This window comes from Gracilinanus agilis, chromosome 1, assembly GCF_016433145.1.
Source record: "Gracilinanus agilis isolate LMUSP501 chromosome 1, AgileGrace, whole genome shotgun sequence".
Taxonomy (NCBI): Eukaryota; Metazoa; Chordata; class Mammalia; order Didelphimorphia; family Didelphidae; genus Gracilinanus; species Gracilinanus agilis.
The window spans coordinates 247,304,167-247,326,397 of NC_058130.1; the positions used below are offsets into that span (position 1 = coordinate 247,304,167).

Genomic DNA, 22,231 nt, shown 5'->3' on the forward strand with positions numbered 1-22,231 from the left:
TTCGTCCTACTTAGTCCAGACATTGGTCATTTTCCTATCATGAGGTTGACTCATGGGCTCTATGAGTGGTGTTTCCTTCCCCCTTCCCTTTCCCTGTATCCTGTACTGACTCCCCACCAGGAATGTTTTGTTTTCACAGTTTTCTTCTTCAAAATCAGTACATATTTACATTGCAATCCCCTTCACTAGGCATACATTTTTCAGTGTCCTGATTTTGGGGCTCTTCCCAACTGATGTCATTCCCTAGCTTTGGCCATTATTGGTCCCAAGTCTCGTGATGGCAACATGATGTGACTTCATTAAATAAAATTAATTAATTAATTAATGAAATAAATAAAAAGCTTGTGTCATTCCTTCACAGTTTTTCAGTGATTTCCTGTTGCCCACAAATAAAACTGTAAGACCTTAACCTAGATAGAATTTGATGCTACATAACCTTATGCCAGGTTTCCTTTCTATCCTTATCTCACACTATACTCTTCCTGTGTAATAAAAAAAAAAAACCCTTATCTTTTGTGTTAGAATTGAAACAAGGCAAAAGAGTGTTAAAGGCTAGGCAATTGGAGTTGTGACTTGCCTAAGGTCACACAGCTGAAGCCAGAATGAACCCATTTCGAGGTGTGGTTGGTTCTCTATCCTCTAAACCACATTGCTGCCCCTTCCATAAACTTTTTTATGGAAAAGTATTTGAATTGGACTAGTTGCTATACCCTATGATCTTTGCACGTGTTATTTCCTATTCCTAATTCTTTTTTGAAATCCCATCCTTCCTTTAAAGCCTGACTCAAGTACCATGACTTATGCAAAATCTTCCCTGAACTTCCCAGTTGATAATTACCTTTACCTGTACCTCAGCATATCACTTTATTTACATCATCATCAGTTTAGCTCTTATTTTGAGTTCATTATTTGTATATGCATCATATAGACACACTAGACTTTTTTTCAAAAATAAGAGCTTGGCTGTGTCTTATTTAGTCACCATATTTCTCTCACAGATCTCTGCCTAAAATAATTGCTTAATTAATTTTGAATTCAAATCTTGGTCTCCTGACTTCCAAGCTAATATTTTTTTCTACCATGTTCTATTTTTTGCATATAAATAATAATAATCATCATCACTTACATAGCATTTTAATTTATATCAATCATTTTTTGTTGATTTTCACAGCAATCCTATGAAATAGGTTGTTATTTTATCTTTATTTTTTAGATGAGGAAACTGAGGCTAAGAGAAGTCCAAAGTCATGCAATAAATGATTATCTAATTATTATAACAACTGCTTGATTATTATAATAGTTATCTATTTGAACTAAGATGTTCTTGACTAGATACAGTCCTCTAGCCATGGAACCACACAATTTCCTTAAAAACACTATGTGGGTGAGCATCACAAAGGTTGGGAATAGGAGATATTATGGATGAAAGAAGATTTTAAAAAGAAGAGGTTCCTTATGGCAAAGGTATGGTTTAGAAATAGCTGTGAAAAGCAAAAATCTGATCCTTCTCCCTCTCCTTTTATTTGATAAAGAGAATGGATAAGGATGCTGTGCCTTTTAGGAGATGCTATGTTTCTACTAATATAACAGAAAGAGTGTGAGACAAAGAGATCTAAGATAAGATCTAAGATCTAAAAAAAATATTATTCCTCTGCCCATCTTTCCCCACACCACCCCTCCCACACAAAAATTCCATCTTTGAATGTTTAGCTCAAATACCATGTTTTTTGAGAAGTCTTCCACAAACTCTACAAAAATATCATTAAAATTGCTTTGATTCACTTTTCATTTTATTTTATGGTGTAACTATGTAATTGTCATGTTCCCATTCCAAGTTTTACCCCAAATAAGGTCAGGGACTGTGTCTTAGGTCATAAGTAAATGCTTAGCAGATTTCAGATTTGAAATTGCATCTCCTGGCTCTCAGGCTTATATATTTTCTACCATGTCCAAGTATTTGTATAACAGCAACAATAACAATAGTACTTGTCACAGCCTGATCATTTATCTATACATACAAAAGAACTTACTAGAGAAATAACATGACTTAGTCGAAAGATAAGGAAATTCTTGGAAAAAATAAGGAACCAGGTTCAAATCCTACCTATTAATTTTGTGACTATTGTCTTTAATATTTCTATCTCTAAAACAATATAATAATACCTGTGGTATCTAATTCACAGAAATTTGGGAACCAAGTAGGATCATATGTTAAATGTTTTTGCAGATTCCACATATATTATACTTCATAAATTTCAGTTATCATTAAATATTTTTCTAATTGAACAACTGTTAAATATGAGTCTGAAATTCTTTTTTGTTTTTCAACATTTTATTTTTTCCCAGTTTTATGTAAAAATATTAGTTTAAAACATTAGTTGGTAAAAACATTAACATCAGTTTTCTAAAATTTTAAAATTCTAAATTCTCTCTCTCCTTTTTTCCTTTTCTCTTTGTGAGATAGTAAGCAATTTGATCTACATAATACATGTGACAAAAATCCACAAAGAAAATAAAGTGAAAAATAATGTGCTTTGTTCTGCATTCAGATTCTCATTAGTTCTTTCACTGGAGATAGATAACATTTTTTTTCATCATAAATCCTTCAAAATTGTCTTGGATCATTGTATTGCTGAGAATAGCTAAGTCATTTATAATTGATTATTATTCAATGTTGTTATTGTTCAGTATTTGCCCATGTTTAATATTTTCCTGGTTCTGCTCAATTCTGTTTGCATCAGTTCATGTAAGTTTTTCTTTTTCTGAAATCCATCCACCACAATTTCTTGAGCTGTTCTCCAATTGATTGACATCCCTATAATTTCCAGTTCTTTACCACCACAAAAAGAGCTGCTAGAAAAATTTTTTTTCAAATATATTCTTTTCCCTTTTGTTTGTCTCTTTGGTATACAGACCTTGTGATGATATTGCTGGATCAAAGGGGGGTATGCATGGCTTTATAGCCCTTTGGCATAGTTATGAACTATTTTTAAAAATTTTAAATCATCTATTTATGTACTTATTTATTAAATTACTTCATTTGAAGGGGAAAGTATATTTGACAGTATTTTCCCCATTTATTTAGTCATCACTTTTCCTGTTTGATTTTTTATTAGTTCATATTGTAGTCTGAATCAAAGAGCTTAAATATTTGTCCAGGAACAAGTTCCTAAAACTTTTAGGTGTTATTTTTTCATAGAATTTATAAGCATTAGATAAAAGAATGTATAGACTAAATATATTGTGAATTTACTGAATGTTAGAAATTAGATCTGCCTTAAGAGAAATATAACCTCTTGTAGTGTCTTAAATTAATTTAACTGAAAAGTTCATGTATGCTTCAAGAAATCAGACATTTGTTATATCAAACAAAATGTAAGCTTACCATATATCTAAAGTTGGATGAAAGAAACATAGTTTAAAAAACTTTTCAGGGATGAAGTTTGCTTTTTATTAGCCAATACATTTGTATGAATTAGCAGTTGGAAAACCAGGAGCATGTGCTTGCTGGCATTTATACTGTCAGCTTAATTTAAATATACATATGTTTTTCTAAGCATACTTTTTTCTTTTTTGGAGTGATTGTTCTTCATAACTCTTGACGCTCACAATAGTGCCTTGTATGGAGCTGCCATTTTCATGTGAGCTTTTCTGATTTCTATTAAAAGTGAGTATTTGTATAATATTTTTATAGGCTAAAATTTTTTAATTTGTTTTATACCAAACTTCTAAAGCAATTGAAGTAACTTACAAAATTAGAGATAGTGCAAGAGTTTGAAAATTATTTAAAAACAAAAAGGTATAATTTTAACAAGTGTTTTCAGCAAGAATTGAAGCTGTCCTTATACTTGGCCAGTAAATTTTACTCTTTGTTACCCTAATGCTCAATTGAAAAAAATTGTGAAATTGTATCATTTTCCTTTTTTGACAATTAATATCTGATTATTTGGCACAGTGGATAGTCTAGCACTGGGTTTGGAATCAGGAGACTCATCTTCCTGAATTCAAATTTGGTCTTAGATACTTATTAGTTATGTGACCCATGGCATGTCACTCATTCCTGTTCCCCATCTCTAAAATGAGCTGGAGAAGGAAATGGCAAGCTACTTCAGTAACTTTGCCAAGAAAACCCCCAAAATGAGATTTTGAAGAGTTGAACAGAAGTGAAACAATTGGACAACAATTGGAGAGTTGAACAGAAGTGAAACAATTGGACAACAATTGGACAAGAATAGCAAGGGAGAGGGGATGATGGAGCAGTTTCTGGAGAAGATAGAGTAGAATAGGATCATGTGTGTATACAGACAGACTTTTCTTGGTGAAAAAGGCCACTTTGGGTGGGGAAAGGAGGGGATATTTGGGGAAGATATCTGAGTGCTATGAGATGACAGAGAGAGAGGAGAAGGGAGCACTTTATGAATGGCCTCAATTTTTTTGGTGAAGGATAAGAGAAGATTTTCACTTTTCAACATAGGGGTGCCATAAGAAACTTTAGAAGGGATGAAAACATTTGGAACATCTGCTGTTGAGGATAAGAGCACTTTTTTTCCGCTCCCCACCATTAGTCCCCCCCCCCCCAACTAAATCAATAAGGTAGATTTACAGAAGGGTTTCTAATATACTTCTCTTTTCAACTAATTGCATCTCAGGGAAATTGTACTTTCTTGAAAAATTAATTTCCTAAAGCAGTTAGTATTTTTCATCTGTTGGGGTAGCACCTTACTCAAAGATTGCTTGTGAATGTATATTTATGTGTATAATTATGAGAAAAGAAATAATTTTTTTCTAAAAACTTCATTTTCTAGCTGCCATTTTATTCCAAATGGGCAAAAGAAAACATCAATCTTTTGATAAGGAAGAAATTGGAAAATAGAGACCATGAATTTATATTCCTAAAACATCTATTCTCAGAGTACTGTCTGGGACCCACAGTGGGGATTCCTTGTGGTACTTCTAGAAGGTCCACAAGTTCAAAATTATTTTCATAATAATATTAATACTTCAAATTTCTAATATTTTAACATTAATGTTGATATATTGATACTAATACAACAATAAAATTATTTATATAATATTAAAATAGGAGGCAGCTAAGTGGCTCAAATGGGAAAAGTGTTGGACTTGGAGTCAAGAAGAGTTCAAATTGAGCCTCAGACATCTTAACTGTGACCAGGGCTAATCACTTAATCTCTTGTTTCATAATAAAAGGTTTCACTGGAGGAGGAAATAGCAAACCATTTTAGTATCCTTGTCAAGAAAACCCTATGGTTGGTTATGATCCATGGGGCCATGAAGAGTTGGACTTGACTGAACAAACAACAGTTGTAAAAATGGACAGCTATGTCACATAATGGATAGGATGCTGGGCCAGGAGTTAGGAAGACATCTTCCCGAGTTCAAATTTGAACTCGGGGACTTTTTGTTGTGTGACCGTGGGCAAATCACTGCATCCTGTTTCCCTCAATTTCCTCATCTGTAAAATGAGGTATAGAAGCAACTGGAAAACTACTCCAGTATCTTTGCCAAGAAAACCCTAAAATAGGGTCATGAAGAGTCAAGACACAACTGAAAAAAAGACATCAATAAAATAGAAATTAATAGATGAAAAACAAAAAGCTTTGGGGGCAAGGGTACTTAATAATTTTTAAGAACATCATGGTGTGTCCCAAGTCTAACAAGTACACTTGATAAGTTGCTTACCTCCAATTACTTAGCATTTGCTGCTTTTCTGATTCTAAGTTAGAAGTTTAAAGTTAAAAAAAAAAAGACTATTATCAGGCACTAAAGTTTCCAGCCACACTAGCCTAGGCAGCTAATCAGTCAACTCCAGAACTGGTATGGTGTCCTGGTCCACAGTAGGCACTTAAATACTTTTTTTATTTTTACTGACTGGCTTATTTGGCAATCACTAAAATATCTCTTTTTCCTGCTTCTGTAAAGTCTGTCTTCAAATTCTCTCCCTTCTCTCCCAATTCCCTTCAAGACTTATTTCAATCGCTAGTTTCATGCCAAGGCTTTTTCTATTTCTTTCCTTCTCTGGCCCTACCTTGTTGTCCAACCCAGTCATTTGGGTTTATTTTGTATCTAGACTGTATTCCTTTATTGCCACTTTCTGCTTCCATGTAAGCCCCTCAAGGGTAGGAACTGACTCATTTTCTTATTTTTTTCCCCTGTCCATCCATCACAGTATTCAGTGCATAATATAGGTGCTTAATTGTTGATTGATGTAATTAAACTGGTGAGCTGGGTTGGCATTGTGGTTCTGTAAGAAGCTCTTACCCTCTTTTACAGCGGTCCACTGCATTTACGGCTTTACAGAAGCCTGAAATACTGACATTTCCTATCTATCCTGAACATTCAGCCGAGACCCAAACTTAAAACTTTCATTCAAGAATTATGCCATTTCCTTAATATAATAGTTGGATCTGAACTTGTTTTGATTCATTCACATGAAGAGAAAATTGAGGATAGCAGGGAAGGAACATAGGAGAAGACCTTTAGCTGGTTCTGTCCTGAGTTGCCATTGTTGAAGGACATCCTTTGAGCTAATTTCAGACCCATAAAAAAATCTATTTAGTGATTAGTAACCAGCAGATAAGAGCAGAAAGCCCAAGTGAATAAAGGCCATAAATACCAAAGTCCTTGGGATAACAGCCTGTAAAACTGTCAGAAAGCTTTGCTTAAGTGACAAAAGATAGCCTCTGGTAACAAGAAGTGTGAGCCCAGCAGGCACTATTCCATATTCATAGATGTAAGCCCCAATTTAGTCTTCTCGAAGGGCTTTTTAATTTTTTTTCCAAGCAGTACCTGTTTCCTTTATTTTTTAGTGACTGAAAAAAATGTTTGTGTTTTTGTGCATCAGTATCTTCTATAACCATTGTCTATTTAAAAGTAGATTTTCTTTTCAAAATATGACTGATTAGCATGTAGAGTTTATCCTAATTTAGATCTCCTTGTTGGCTGAGATTTTTTAAATCATAATTATCTATAATATTTATACATGTACGAGTACCCATCTTTGACTTTATTAATACAGAAATATGCAAGTTTCCTCATGTAGTCATTTATTATATATGCCAACAAGAATTAGATCATTGAAATAAAATGCCTTTGTTTAAAATTAAAGCATAAAACTTATAACTTTAATATTTTTCCCCAAGGCTTTTTTTGTGTATGTAAAAGTGTTCTTAGTTTTGCAACACCTTTAATAAAATATAAATGATAGTGAGAAGATTAGCATATGACCCCTGCACAAAATTGAGATACAAATTAATGAAGCCCTCCAAATTTTTGAGGAAGGATTCTGGAGGAAATCTAGGTGATATAAAAACAATTTATTGATTTTTAAAAAATAAATAAAAGCTTTACAGAACTTTTATTGTAAATGGAACGTATTATATTGTTGCTACAAAAAAAACCCTGAAGAGTAGTAAAAAGATCTTGGCCTTGACAACCTATAATTTAGGTGTATTTTCAGGATTAGGAAAATTCAAGATATTAGTGCCAAGGGTGGTCTTTGTTTTGTGTTCAAATTAAGTAAATTAATTTGTAATCTCATAAAATTTATATTTTAGTGATTTTCTTAATTAAAAAGATGAATTTTTACTTTTGAATATTGGAGCTTTAAAGCAACAACCTTTTAATATCAAATGGGAAAGTAAAGGTGTTCTGGGATAGCACAGGAGTAAAGTATTAACTCTTGAGGTTGGAAAATTATATCTATTGATGGCTATTTGCTTTTCAATTTCCCAACTGTGAGAACTGGAGGTGTCATTCACTTGAAGAGAGCAGATGTTAAAGGCCCTTGCCCCCCACCACCTAATCCCAAACACTCTTGAAGAAGAGAAACATTCTGTTACCCAAATAGGCATCTTTTTGATTGTGAGAAAAAGAGGGTAAAAGGCTATAAATCTGCCTTCTCATTATGAAGGGCAACAATGGATTGATTTATGGAGAAAAGCAACTGTTGGACTCATATAAGATTGAGAGCATGAAAATGCAGGTTTGTTTCAAACCTTGCAAACATGGCTTTAAAAAAATAAATTATTATTCCTAATGGAAATCTAAATATTTATTATAGGGAATATGAGATTTTAAAAATAGCACATCCTAAAGGTTAAAATTAAGGGCAGATCACAGGGTCATCCTCTGATATTTAAAAGCATGTTAAGCTTTTGACATTTTCTTCTTTAGGTTTTTGTTCACTTTTTTGGGTTGTGGAAGGGAGAGAGGCTTTACATAGTGAAAATGGAGATAAAGGATAAGTCTAGGAAGCTAATATTTTTAGGAGTCATTTCCTACAGAATAGCCCATTTAAAGTAGGCCCCTCGTTTAATGTGTGGTTTTCAATGGTCCCTGATTAAAATGAGCACTGTAAAAAGAAGGGAAACCCACCCAAAGAGCAACCAATGAAGAGGATTTTCACTTCAGAAAGAGTAGCACCTTACATTTGCTTTTAAATTAGGTTTGATTTGAATCCATTATTTGGTGCTCAAATTCTGCTAAAAGGAAAAACCTGGATATAAACTCTTGATTGCAGGGATAAAGAATGAAATTCAAGACCTAGCCAATTTTGAGCAATATTCACTCTTAACTGGTCCAAGCCTATATTTTCCAAACCAAATATCAGGACAATAAAGATAATCTTTTTGCAAGTTTCCATTAAAATTATGACTACAATGATTTGGATAATCTTTTAAAGTTTCTTCTAATTCTATTTGACTTTTACATATACATATCTATCCATCTACTTATCTGTATGCATGCATATTTATATATCTTTTCTATAGATATACGTATATTCATATTTATGTTCCTTGTAGATCTATCACCTAGGATTTGAAGGCTTTACAATGCAATGCTTGTGTAAATAGGAAGAGAACAATTTTGTCATTGACTTGGAGAATCATCTTAATATAAGAGGACAATATATGTAATGCTTACGTGTACTATAAGATTTTTAGATTATTTTAGTTAAGGAAATTTTGCCTTGTGAAGAAGTGATCTGTTGCCATTGACAATACTTTTTATAGAAATTATTGGAAACTGACATTTATTAAGCTTTTATTATGTATCAGGCTCTATACTAGGGATGCCATTAGGAGCAAAAAGAAAGACATCCCTGCCCTCAGGGCACTTATATCCTAATAAGAGCAGAAAGACAAAAAGGAGCTAAAAATGCTGAGATTTGGGAGAGGGAGTGAAGGGGTTAGAGAGGAATGAAAACTCATTGGCTTTTCCTTGCTACCAACCAGAAATGGATTGAAGGATACTTTGGAATGTTAGAAGGCAGAAGAAATGCTAACATTAATCTCCTGATAGGGTATTCTGCCTAGGCAAGCAAACTTTTTAATAAAATTTGGCCACTTAAATTATGATTTCCCAAACCAATTTCATTATCAGTAAAGGAGAAATCTAATTACAGGTAATATGATTTTTAGTTATCAATTCTAGAAGTGTTTGAAAACTCTGTTACAGTCAGTATGCATGTTAGGAATGCAAATCATCTGGAGTTATTTTGGGCTCTGCCCTGTATACCAGAGGGTTATTTCACAAGTTACTGAATAGCAGTCATCATGACAACAGAACGCATTACTTCTGATAACTGGAGTGTTGTTTGGATGTGAGGGGAAACAGTTCTAGTGACAGTTCATTCCTGGGATGATAGAATTAAGGAACATATATATATATATATTTTTTTTAGTTCTATTCCAGGAGGTGTTATAGCTATAAATTCTGTACTAGGTACCCCTGCTTTCTATCTCCTACCCCTTGCCCATTATTTAAAAAAAAAAAACAAGAAGGTAAAGGTATAAAGAAATATATGAATGATAAGATATGATTTCCTAGAAGATATTAAGATGATAGATTCAGAGTCTTAGAGATCATCTTGTCTAATACTTTTATTTCATACATGGAGGAACTGAGGTCCAAAGAGATTGAAATTAATTTCATGAAGGCATACCAATGTCAAGTGTCAGAGTAAAGATTTGAATCCAAGGTCTGATTCTTAATTCCATAGGGTTCATGACATCTTCAACATGTAAGAGCCATTTCCCTAGAGAATAAATATAATTCAAAGGAAGAACTACAAACTACTAATAATCATATGAAATATTAGGCCAAATTACTACCATTAAAAGTAATGTGATTTTTTAAAACTCTGAGGTTTCCCATTTTCCCATCAAACTCTGAGGTTTTCCATTTCCCATCAAACTGGCAAAAATGACAAAAGGTAGGCAATAATAGTCTTTCGGAGGGACTGTGAAACTATCGTCACGTCAATTTGATGGAACTATGAATTGATCCAAACAAAAGCCATTTAGATTATGTTTAGAGGGACCCAAAAGGTCCCCTACTAGGCTTGTACCCCAGGGTATAAGTGCTTGTCACCTTTTCTCTCTACAAGGAAGTCAAAAGACCTCTTGCTTAGGGAACGGCCAAAGAAATTGTTATATAGTGATGTAATGGATTATTACTGTGTCACGAGAAATTATTATGAAGTCAGAGAAGCCTGGGAAGATTTTTGTGGATTAATTCAACATGAAATATTCAATTTATGAATATTGTAATTTGTATAGTCTCTCCCATTAATTTGTAATCTCCTTGAAGGCAAGGGCTACCTTTTTTTTTTTTCTCTTTTTGGGCTTAACACAGTGCCTGGCACATAACACGTGCTTAATAAATGTTTTTTGGTAACTTGAAATAAGTAGAATTAGGAAAATCTTACAGGCAAAAATTTCTGAAATTTACTTCATACAAATAAAAAGAAAAAGATAACTTTTAATGTTATTTCATTATACCAAATCAAGCAATCTCTACATCTTTCAGCATGCTTTTGCCTTTACCTTGACTCAGTTAAACTTTAACTTCAACATTTTTTGTGTAGTGTGCATATTAAATAATTTAACTTGATTAGGATCCCATCCTTTTATTGCATGTTCATTCTATATTCTTTTATTTAGTCACCTAATCTCTATCTCAGTTTCCTTCTCTATAAAATAGAGATAATAATAACATGTACCTCTGAGGTTTACTGTGAGGATTAAATGAGGTGACTGTAAAGAACTTAGCACAGTGTCTGGCATATCATAAGCATTACAAATATTAGCTATTATCATTCTAATAGATATTATGCAATTTGTAGTTATTTTGAGTGGAATTTCTTTTTTGTCATATTTTTATTTTTGGTTAGAATATAGATTGCTAATAATTTTTATGGATTTGTTTTTACATTTTTTCTCTGCTTTTTTTCTCCCTTATTTGAATAACAGATTGATAGTTGCCACAAAAAGAGATGAGTAGAATGGCTTTTGTCTATTTTTTGAGTATATTTTTTGTAACATAGGCATTTACCCTTTTTAAAAGTTTGGTAAAATTCCCTTGTAAATTCTTCTGGTAATTCATATACTGCTTTCACTTATTCCCCTCCAAGAAATAGAGTTGCTCTAAATATCTTTCTTGTCTTGTTCATTTGGTTATTTTATTATTTGTAAGTCCTAAGTTTCCTTCTGAAATCCGTATCTGGCATATAATCATATAGTTTGATAATTTTTTATATATTTACATTTTCTATTTTTTAATTTGAGCAATTTGATTTTTTAATTTGGACAACTTGATTTTCCTCTCATTCTTGATCAGATTCACTATGATTTAATGCTTTTGTTACTGTATTAGCCCAAATATAGTGTGACATTTTTCCCCCAATACGTACCTTTGAAAGTTGTACTTGCACTATATTTGAGAACTTCCAGCTTTGAAACCATAAGCTATGTATTATGTGCCTCAGTGTATGTAAAAAGCATGGCTATCTCCTGAGGCAGATGGAAAATGCCAACCAAGCATCTTTTTTGTTTTAATATTCCAACAAATGTCATCATTAATACTAAAGGCGCCAAATCAATGTTGATTAAAACTACTGGAAATGAGAAAGCTAGAATGACTATGATGCTTGCAACTATGGCTGACGGGAGAACACTGACTACTTACGTAATTTTAAGGTTTAAGACGTTACCTAAGGAAAAGTTACCATCAGGAGTGATCTTTCGTGTATAGGAAAAGGGATGAATGAATGAAGAACTTGTGCTAGATTGGTTGAATGTGGTCTGAGGTAGGTGTCCAGGTGCGTTACTGCATCAGAGAGGACTACTTGTACTCGATGATTCAAGGATCCTCTGACTGAAAATGTGAAGAAGACAATTGCTGAAATGTGCACAGACCTAGTTGTTATTCTTGGAGGAATGATGTCACAATGACAAGTGTTAGATGTAGTCATTAATAAGCAATTCAAAGATCATTTGAGGAAAGAATATAACAAATAGATGTTGGCTGGAAACCATAAATTTACTCCATCGGGAAAAATAAAGAAACTGTTGGTCATTGTATTGGGGAACTGGATCAAAACTGCTTGGGACAAAATCTCCACTGAGTCCATTGTGCCTGGATTTAAAAAATGTTGTATATCAAACAGTATGGCTGGTAGTGAAGACGGTGCTTTGTGGGAAGAAGAGGGTGATGGCGATGACACAAATGATGTTTCTACCTCAGAAGATGAGGAAATAGAAGAGGAAGGAAAACATAATTAAATATTGGAAAGTAGTTTTTCACAAATATCTATAAAAGTAATAAATACTTAATAGAAGTGTTGACATTAAAACTTCTTTAACTTGTTTTCAGGACCTTGAAAAAACTTCTAATATAAAGTGCCTGCATTTTTCACGAGTTAAGAGAAAGTTGTAATTTAAAAGGAGAAAAGAAAATGGGTGTTTCTTTCTGAGTTATCCTTCAAAATTCTTGCAATTACACTATATTAAGGGTCACATTATATTCAGGCTAATATGGTAATTTCAATTTGAAAAACATCATTTAGCCTGATTTTTGAGTTCCAGAATTCTTTATTTTTGAGTTCTCTTCATTTTTAGTTTACTTATTTGAGTTTATCTAATTTTTAGGATACCTCCTTTTTACTTGTTTAGGTGCTACTAATTTATTTAATTTCTCATCTTTCAAATTTCATGGTAAGTTTTTTGGTCCTATCTTTTTCTATTTTGTTAATCTAAAGTTACAGAGAAACACATTTTCCCTTAAGTTTTGTTGTGCTATTTCATTTTTATCATTATCTTTATTGTTACTGTTTTTTGTTTCTCTGTTTTGTTCTTATTCAAGATCTTGCTACTTAGGCTCTCTTTAGGTTTCCTTTTTTTTGTTGTTAATTTTTGTATATTCACTACTAATTTTATCGCATTATTATCCATATATGATTGATTCTTTTATGTCTTGGCCACATGATCCATTTTTGTAAGAGTGTCTTGGATTCTGAGAAATATGTAAATACTTTGAGATTACCATGCAGAAGTTGCCTTAGGTTGGTCAAATCTAATTTATACTATAATTCACTCATCTCTGCATTTTATACCTTCTTCCACCTCTGGGAGAGGAAAATTAAAATCTCTCCCTAGTTTTTATTAATCAATTTCTCTCTGAGTTGGGAATTGAATTCATCCACATCTAAAGTTATAATTGTTAAGTTTCTGTTTTCCTCTATCAACTATGTAAATAAGAATTTGAAGGCACTTAAATTGTAATCCCAACTTCATTAATCATCTTTGCTGTTATTGTTCTTTTGGATAATCTAGATTTTAAAAAAAGTAACGAAACCTAAGGAATGATACAATTACTTATGAATGTACTATGTAACAGTCCTTAATAAGATATTCATATCTTAAATAATGATGAAAACTGATGCAAAAATCAATTCAGATATGCTAAAAATTAGGGTACCTTATTTCCCACAACATTCCTATTCCTGAACTAGACTAACTTACTGCCCTTTCTGGATATGGTGTAAAGAAGGGAAAGTTTACAGATTTAGGCATTAAATGCCTATCCATTTTCTTTGTAGGAGTTAGGCTTCCTTTTTCCTAATGAAATAATGGTTGTTGTCCAATCATGTTAATCGGGTCCAACTCTTCATAATTTCATTTGAGGTATTCTTGACAAAGATACTGGAGTTGTTTTCCATTTCCTTCTCTAGCTCATTTTACAGATGAGGAAACTGAGGCAAATCAGTGAAGTGACCTGCCTGGGATCCCACAGCCTCATAAATGTCTCACACGCTATATGGATCCACAAAGAAGAGTCTTCTTATCTCTTGACCTGGCACTCTATCCACCGTGCCACCTACCAATAGCAGTTTGCATTTATGTACCTGTTTTCAGATATCAAATTGGTTTCCTCACAACTTTAATATTGTTATGAGGTTATAAATATTTTAAGAGATAGACATGGGACATGAAATTTCATAAGTATACACAACTTCCAGGTAAAGAAACTCACTGGGGAAGTTACAGGTCAACATCATCTCTGCAACTTAGAATATTCCTTGGAGTGACAGTTCTCACTTTTTGGTATTACTTCTCCTTTATATACCTAAAATTATTCAGGACCCCTTTATACTCTTAAAAATTATTTAAAACCCCAAAGTTTTTGTTTATTTGAATCATATTTATATTTACTATATTAGAAATAAAAACTGATAAAAAATTAAATTTTAATTTAAATAATAAAACATATATTAACAAATTATGTTTTTGTGCAAAAGTAATGTTTTCCAAAATAAAAAAAATTAGTTAGAAAAGTAGCATTGCTTTAAATGTTTTGTAAATCTCTTTAATGTCTAGTTTAATGGATGGTAGCTAGACTCTCATCTGCTTTTGAATTCAATTTGTTCCAACTACATGAAGAAAATCTGGCTTCATGCATAAATGTAGTTAGGAAAAAGGAGCATTTTAAGAGGCAAATAATGGCTTAGTGTTATTATGAAAATGTTTTTGATCTCATGGACTCCCTGAAAGGGTTCCAGGAACTCCCAAGTGTTCTTGGATCACACTTTGGGAACCACTCTTATAGAGAATTAAGAAGTTATGGGATTAATCCAGATTTACAAAGCTAGCATGTAATACAGGTCCTTTTGTCTTCAAGGCCAGTGCACTGTACCCTGCTTTAATATAAACATTTTCATCCCTGTTTTATAGGTGAAGGCTTTTATATACAGTAGACATTTAATAATTGGTTATTGATTTGAAATGAATTAAATGGAGAGTTGATACTGGGAGAAGACAACTTTACCTAGGGTGACTATATTATTAAGACAGCCCCAAGACTGTCTTTTTAAGTGTGTTGGCAACTGCAAGGGAGAAAATAATCTTTGTGTCCTATTTTAAGCTTTGGTAAGTTCTTTATAACTCATTGTTTCTATTTCATACATCAAGTCTGTTCCTAAATTTTGTAAGTAAAATCATGTCTTGAATACACTTGAAAAGCTCTCTGTTCAAAGAAAAATTATTGCAAAAACTTTCTTGAAGCAAAGAACACTTCTTTAGAGGGCATAACCAGCCCTTTTAGTAGAAGTATAAATTCAGAAGCCATAGTTTTGCTTAAAGTAGGTGCATGATTATTTGTAAATTTTCAATTGCAATTTGGCACATTCGTTGTGCCCCAGTTACTACTGGTCATTATTTATCATGCCTTGGATTGAGCCGATTAATGTAAAAGCCCTAGCACATCATTGTTTGAGATTCATTTAGTAAAAGCTATTGATGATAGTGATAATAATAACCCTGTTCTGTCGAGGCACATTCTAGTATATTATTGCTGGAATTTACTATTTGAGTTGCTCTGTGGTTTGAAGTTAAAATGATTGTGATTCCATAACCACAGTCTTCCCAGCACTTCTAGTGGATTAGCTGGACTAAAGCTAAATGCTGATGATTCCATAACTGTGATGCTACCTAATACTCTGCATCTAAGTCAAACTGGTTACAGAATTGGTGTCTGAATTAGGTAGGAGATGTAGTGGGCATAGTAGGAGGTAAGATGTAGGGCAGATAGAAGCTTGCCAGACCCTTGCTTGGGGGAAGGAACAAAGGATAGACTAAGTTCATGGTCTGTGAGTTGGTTGGTTTTTGTTCTTTGGACTTGAAGAGGACCAAAATGACACCACTATGTTGAAGTCAATGTTCAGAGGCTAATCAAACCAAAATAAGCTCTGAAGTCTCTCCTGCAGGTCAGGCACAAATAGTCTGTGTGAACATCTGAGATGGAGATGCTTCTAAATTTGGGTTCTCATATTTCTTTTTAGCTACTGCCATCTTGCTTTTCTCATAGAACACAGCGCCTTCTTTAATTGAGGTGTGCCATGCTGGATATTCCCATGCTGGTATCTTTCGGGTTTCATAACTTATACTAAAGTTCTTCAGAGAGACTTTCAGTGTCCTTGTATCATTTCTTCTGATCTCCAGATGAGTGCTTGCCTTGTGTGAATTCTGTGTAAAATAATCCTTTAAGCAAATGTATGTTTGACATTTGAATAAGTGGCCAGCTCTTTGGAGTTGTGCTCTTTGCAGAGTTTGAATGTTTGACAATTCCACTCAAGAAAGGACCTTATCTTGCCCAGATGAACTTCAGAATCTTCCCAAGACAGTTCAAATGGAGGCTTGTTTCATTCTTGTCTGTGGTACTGAGATGAGAGGTTAAATGACTTGCCCCAGGTTACAAAGTTAATATGTATTATAGACAGGACTTGAATTCAGATTTTTCTGGCTTCAAAGCCACCTCTGTCAACTTCATCTATGCTAGCATGTAACTATTTCTGATAAGTTTTGCTGAATTCATCCTAGAAAGTCATTTTTCCCTGACTGTCAGTCCAACAAAATCATCCCATAATATATAGATGCCTTTTGTTAATGTGCTTTGTCTTCCAAAAAAAAAAAAAAAAAGAAAAACAGTGATGTTTGAAAAAATGCTTCCCCATCCCAAGAAGTAGGCAACCACCAGTATTATCAACTTTATATATGAGAAATTTAAGAAATTTTCTCACTGGCAGAGCTGAGGGTGGATTTGAACATGTTATTAAATTATGCCTTCCTGTTTCTTGTTGGAACCGCAAGGCTTAATGTAAATAGCACTGGCTTTTAAGTTAGAGGATCTGGTTTTGAATTTTGAACCTACTACATTATCAGTTCACTTAGTCACTCTATGAACCTTGGTTTCTTTATCTGTTAAAAGGAAGAGGTGGAAATAGAGAATCTCTTTTCCAACTCTTAAGTCTTTTCAGGAACCCAGGACCCTTGACCCCCAACTCTGACATTTCTTTACCTTTCCTTGGTTGATGCAGTGTAATTATATGTGATCATAATCTATCAATGAATGAGAAATGTCTATCAAGAAAACATTTTTAATGCACAAAAGAATGAAACAAGCAAAAAGAGAATAATTTATATTATAAAATCAATACTATAAAAAGGAACAATTTTGAGGGCCTTTATAAACTAGCCAGGAATGAAATGTTCAGAACTAGAACAATATATCCAACTACAGTGAAAAATCAAACAACTTTGAAAGCAGTAAATTATGATTACTACAGTCACCATTCATGATTACAATGGACCAATGATGAGGCACTCTATCCATTACAAAGAAGTGATGGGTTGAGTGTTTAGAATGTTATGTTCAGTTTTTTTGAAGAATTTTGTTTGAGTATGCATATTATGCTGAGAGAGATTTGTTTTCCTTTCCCCCTCCTTCCCCAGTTGGAGTGGGGAGAGAAGGTAAAAAAATTTCTGTTACATTTTTTTAAAATAGAGAAGTTGGAGAACTATTGATTTGAAGTTAATGAACTTTCAGGTAACACCACTGCATTAATTTAATTTAATTTTTACATTGTCATGAGTTATCATGAAGAGAACAACTCATAAATTTTTGTATTATAAAAATAAAGCATTAATAAAATTTAAATGTTCAAAAGAAAATAAAAAATTACAAAAAGATACAGGAATGGCAATTTTGTTAGTACCTTGCTAAATTTTACATATATATGTATTATTTTTATGCAACCAACTCCTAATAAATAATTTATTAATTAACAGATATAAATAAATAAATATAGGGTGATATAACATGTATTTTTATATATACACACATACACACAAATAAAATCTTTTTTACAGATTTAGATGTGATTTAGAATTTTCTGAATTTTATATAAGGATTCTCTCTATATTCTCTTTATATATATATGTGTGTGTGTGTGTATATATATATATATATATATATATAAATAATTTTTTTTAAACCTTTGCCATCTGTCTTAGACTCAATACTAAGAATCAGTTCTTATGCTCAAAGGGCTATAAAAGAATGTCTGCCCTTTGATCCAGCCATACCATTGTTGGGTTTGTACCCCAAAGAGATCATAGATAAACAGACTTGTACGAAAATATTTATAGCTGTGCTTTTTGTGGTGGCAAAGAACTGGAAAAGGAGGGTATGCCATTCGAATTGGGGAATGGCTGAACAAACTGTGTTATATGCTGGTGATGGAATACTATTGTGCTAAAAGGAATAATAAACTATAGGAGTTCCAGGTGAACTGGAAAGACCTCCAGGAACTGATGCAGAGCGAAAGGAGCAGAGCCAGAAGAACACTGTACACAGAGACTGATATACTATGGTAAAATAGAATGTAATGGACTTCTGTACCAGCAGCAATGCAATGACACAGGACTGTTCTTAGGGATTTATGGTAAAGAACGCTACCCACATTCAGAGGAAGAACTGCAGGAGAAGAAACACATAAGAAAAACAACTGCTTGAACGCATGGGTTGAGGTGGACATGATTGGGGATGTAGACTCCAAACTACCACACCAATGCAACTATCAACAATTTGGAAATAGGTCTTGATCAATGACACATGTTAAAACCAGTGGAAATGTGCATCGACCATGGGTAGGGGGAGAGCGGGGGGGGGGGGGGAAGATGAAGGGGAAAGTAGGAGCATGAATTATGTAACCATGTTAAAAATGAATATTAATAAATGTTTAAAAAATAAAAAAAAAAGAATCAGTTCTAAGGCAGAACAGCAGTATGGGCTAGGCAATGGGGGCTAAGTGGTTTGCCCAGGGCCACACAGTTAGGAAGTGTCCTTTTTATATATATATATATATATTTTTTTTTTTTTTTTTAGAAAAATTTTCCATGGCTACATTATTCATGTTTTTACTTTACCCTTCACCCCCTCTAACCCCACCCTCCCCACCCCCGTAGCTAACTTGCATTTCCACTGGTTTTAACATGTGTGGTCGGTCAAGACTTATTTAGATATTATTGATAGTTACATTGGTGTGGTCTTTTCGGGTCTACATCCCCAATCATGTCCTCATCAACCCAAGTGTTCAAGCAGTTGTTTTTCTTCTGTGTTTCCACTTCTGTAGTTCTTCCTCTGAATGTGGGTAGTGTTCTTTTCCATAAATCCCTCAGAATTGTCTTGGGTCATTGCATTGCTGCTAGTACAGACGTCCATTACATTTGATTTTACCACAGCTTATCAGTCTCTGTGTACAATGTTCTTCTGCTCTGCTCCTTTCACTCTGCATCAATTCCTGGAGGTCATTCCAGTTCACATGGAATTCCTCCAGTTTATTATTCCTTTGAGCACAATAGTATTGCATCACCAACATATACCACAATTTGTTCAGCCATTCCCCAATTGAAAGGCATACCCTTGCTTTCCAGTTTTTTGCCATCACAAAGAGTGCAGCTATAAATATTTTTGTGCAAGTCTGTTTATCTATGATCTCTTTGGGGTACAATCCCAGCAATGGTATGGCTGGATCAAAGGGCAGGCATTCTTTTATCACTCTTTGGGCATAGTTCCAAATTGCCATCCAGAATGGTTGGATCAGTTCACAACTATATCAGCAGTGCATTAACATCTCAATTTGGCCACATCCCCTCCAACATTCATTACTCTCCCCTGCTATCATTTTAGCCAATTTTCTAGGTATGAGGTGGTACCTCAGAGTTGTTTTCATTTGCATTTCTCTAATTATTAGAGATTTAGAACACTTTCTCATGTGCTTATTGATAGTTTTGATTTCTTTATCTGAAAATTGCCTATTCATGTCACTTGCCCATTTATCAATTGGGGAATGGCTTGATTTTTTTATACAATTGATTTAGCTCCTTGTATATTTGAGTAATTAGACCCCTGTCAGAATTTTTTGTTATAAAGATTTTTTCCAAGGTTGTTGTTTCCCTTCTGATTTTGGTTGCATTGTTTTTGTTTGTACAAAACCTTTTTAATTTAATATAATCAAAATTATTTATTTTACATTTTGTAATTTTTTCTAACTCTTGCTTGGTTTGAAAATCTTTCCTTTCCCAGAGATCTGACAACTATACTATCTGTGTTTACCTAATTTACTTACCATTTCCTTCTTTATATTTAAGGCTTTCACCCATTCTGAATTTATCTTAGTGTAGGGTGTGAGATGTTGATGTAAACCTAATCTCTCCTATATTGTTCTCTAATTTTCCAAGCAGTTTTTGTCAGATAGTGGATTTTTGTCCCATAAGTTGGGACACAAATATGGTACTGATTCCAAAGCCAGGTAGATCAAAAACAGAGAAAGAAAATTACAGACCAGTCTCCTTAATGAACATAGATGGAAAGATCTTAAATAGAATACTAGCAAAAAGACTCTAGCAAGTGATTGAGAGGGTTATTCATCATGATCAGGTGGGATTTATACCAGGAATGCAAGGATGGTTCAACATCAGGAAAATCATCCACATAATTGATCATTTCAACAAGCAAACCAACAAAAACCACATGATTATCTCAATAGATGCTGAAAAAGCCTTTGACAAAATACAACACCCATTCCTACTGAAAGTATAAGAATAGAAGGTACTTTCCTAAAAATAATAAACAGTATATATCTTAAACCATCAACAAGCATCATATGCAATGGGGATAAATTAGAAGCCTTTCCAATAAGATCAGGTGTGAAACAAAAATGCCCATTATCACCTCTATTATTTAACATTGTACTAGAAACACTAGCCGTACCAATAAGAGAAGAAAAAGAAATCGAATGTATTAAAATAGGCATTGAGGAGACTAAGCTATCACTCTTTGCAGATGACATGATGGTCTACTTAAAAAATCCTAGAGAATCAACTAAAAAGCTAGTAGAAATAATCGAAAAATTTAGCAACGTTGCAGGATACAAAATAAATGCACATAAATCATCAGCATTTCTATATATTTCCAACACATCACAGCAGCAAGAGGTAGAAAGAGAAACACCTTTTAAAATCACTCTAGATCAGGGGTCGGCAACCTTTTTGGCTGTGAGAGCCATAAACGCTACATTTTTTAAAATGTAATTTCGTAGAGCCATACAGTGCTCACAGTGCACGCTCCTGTAACAGTGTGCGTTCCTATAACAGTGCCTGAAAAAAATTGACTTTATGGCTCCTGAAGAAAGAGCCATATGTTGCTGACCCCTGCTCTAGACAATATAAAATACTTAGGAATCTATCTATCAAAACAAACACAGGAATTATACGAACATAACTACAAAACACTTTCCAAACAATTAAAACTAAATCTAAACAATTGGTAAAACATTGAGTACTCATGGGTAGGATGAGCTAACATAATAAAAATGACCATTCTACCCAAAATAATTTACTTAGTGCCATACCTATCAAACTCCCAAAAACCTTTTTTACTGCATTAGAAAAAAAATATAACAAAGTTCATTTGGAAGAACAAAAGATCAAGAATATCAAGGGAAATAATGAAAAAAAAACGTGAAGGAAGGTGGCTTAGGAGTACCAGATATTAAGCTATACTATAAAGCAGCAGTCATCAAAACAATATGGTACTGGTTAAGAGATAGAAGGGAGGATCAATGGAATAGACTTGAGGGTAAATGACGTAGCAAAACATTGTAGGAAGTGTCTTAAGGCATTATTTGACCCAGGACCTCCTGTCTCTAGACCTGGCTCTCTATCCACTTAGCCACTTAGCTGCCCCAGTGTACTCTTCTTTAAAAAAACAAAACACTAATTTTATATCAAATCCTTGTTCTTTATGTAATGAAATGTTTGCATTTTTTTGATGATTGTTAAGTCCACAATTAGAGAAAATAATTTAAAAGAATAATAATAGACTAAGTGATGCATGTTTTAAAAGGTAGACAGTGTAGTGTTTAAATTCTTACTCTATTGTTAGTGTCTCATCTGCTTTGGAGGGGCTCCGTGTTTTTTCTTATATGTTTAGCGTCCTACCAGGCAGTGAGATGGTGTTAGAGGTTTTGTGCTGACAGTAAGTGTGATAGAAGCCAATGAAGCAGCCCAGCTGGTATGGCAAGCTACTGTTG

The 22,231-nt window shown here is 33.5% G+C and overlaps 1 protein-coding gene and 1 non-coding gene across 4 annotated transcripts in view; both read left to right on the top strand.

Annotated features, from left to right (window-relative positions):
* MLLT3 (MLLT3 super elongation complex subunit) overlaps nt 1-22,231 on the top strand; it is a 298,796-nt gene that overhangs the window by 251,271 nt on the left and 25,294 nt on the right. The window lies entirely within an intron of this gene.
* Nucleotides 7,182-7,292, top strand: LOC123232722. Its single transcript, XR_006505243.1, has one exon. It is a non-coding gene; the product is annotated as a U6 spliceosomal RNA (small nuclear RNA).